At 44.2% G+C, this 1,514-nt stretch overlaps 1 pseudogene across 1 annotated transcript; it reads right to left on the bottom strand.

Moving 5' to 3' along the window:
• Window positions 1–922: 922 nt before the first annotated feature.
• On the bottom strand, window positions 923–1,276 carry Mrps36-ps2 (mitochondrial ribosomal protein S36, pseudogene 2; annotated as a pseudogene). Its single transcript, XR_015684376.1, has one exon. The product of XR_015684376.1 is annotated as a mitochondrial ribosomal protein S36, pseudogene 2 (transcript).
• Window positions 1,277–1,514: the final 238 nt, after the last annotated feature.

The raw sequence follows: 1,514 nt of genomic DNA, 5'->3' as shown, positions 1-1,514 counted from the left end.
ACCCAGAAATGATCCAGAGGGCATTGTGAAATTAATGTGCTTAAGTTCCTGAATTTTGAAACTCTTCGAACAATAGCACACACCCTCAAAATGGTCCTGAGCTGCAAGTCTGCCATTTCCTGTTGTGTCCTAGGTCTGCTTATCTCTGCTCGATGGTCCTGACAGGGCATGAACTCATCACTCCCTCTCCTTGCTCCATGGCACCTCCCTCGGATGCTCTAGTGATGTGGAGCTCATTCTGGGGATGTAATTTTCCTGATAGCCATGAGAAGAAGGCAACAAGCTGGGGAAAAAGCAGATGTTGAGTTCTTTCTGGAAGAACCTTGCTATTGGGCCTCACACACTCTATCAAGAAACAGTGACTAAGAACCTCAGTGGTTGGGTAGCCACCGAGGTTCAAAGGTGGCTCACAAATTCTGAAGGAAGACCCATGAGAGAGCCAGGGGAATGAAAATTCCCACAGGAAAAAGAGAGACAGTGACTGTTTGAGGGCTGCCAGGGTGTCTGGACAAGAAAACAGTGCCAAGCTTGGGCGCACTTAGGGATGATGGGTCAAGGGTCATGAGAGCAAGGGAAGATCCTATTCCTGGACACAGGATCCAGACGTGTCACTCAAGAGAGATTTGTCCAACCCAAGTTTTTTTTTTTTTAGATACCATGTGCTTTTAATAACTCATCACCGGTAACACTTCATAATCAAGAGTAAGTTAATAGGCTAGCATTTAAAAACGTACACTTTCATAAGGGTATAGGCCAGCTTGTAGGGAAGTGACCAAGATACATAAGGTAGGAGATTCAAGTGACCGCCTGGAGTTTCTATACTTCATTCTGCTTACAGAACATTTATTAAGGTTGTTTAATATATGACTTTTCATTTGACATTGTGGAAGTCCTTTATTGTAAAGCTAATCCTTCTGTCTGGTGACAAGCAGCAGCCCCGACGACGATCACTCTAGACCCCCACGCTGGATAAATTCCATTTCCTCCTGAGACATAGGTTTCCTCCTGTATTTCCGAGGTAATGATTTTATTATTTCTGCAGTGTCTGGTGGCCCCTGTGCATCAGTAAATTTGGGGACAAATTTCCTTTAGAATGCTGGGAAATTACAGAGGAGTGGGAGGGTAGCACAGCAGATCTCAAAGCTTCCGAGGCACTGAGCTTAGGTTTGTCTCTTCTGTTAGGGAACTTTATTAACAGAGCATGTGGCTTCACTACCTGCACGACCCTGGTGGCGGAAGCCATCTTGCTGCCCATCATGACCCCCGAGTAGGGGCCCCAAGTTTTCCTTATGGCAAAACAATCTTTTCCTTTCTCTCCTCACAAGTAAAATTATGTGAGAAGCACACATAAACACACTCTTACACACATACATATACTCACACACACTCACATACACATTTACATACAAATACACACACACTTGCATACGGACTCACACAAATATACACATTCACACATACACTCACATATAAACACACAAACACACACACATTCACACACAAATACACACATG

This window comes from Rattus norvegicus, chromosome 3 (assembly GCF_021556685.1).
Source record: "Rattus norvegicus strain SHRSP/BbbUtx chromosome 3, alternate assembly SHRSP_T2T, whole genome shotgun sequence".
NCBI classification, from domain to species: Eukaryota; Metazoa; Chordata; class Mammalia; order Rodentia; family Muridae; genus Rattus; species Rattus norvegicus.
Note: the sequence above shows the minus strand (reverse complement) of the source record. Positions and strands in the feature narration are given on the sequence as shown.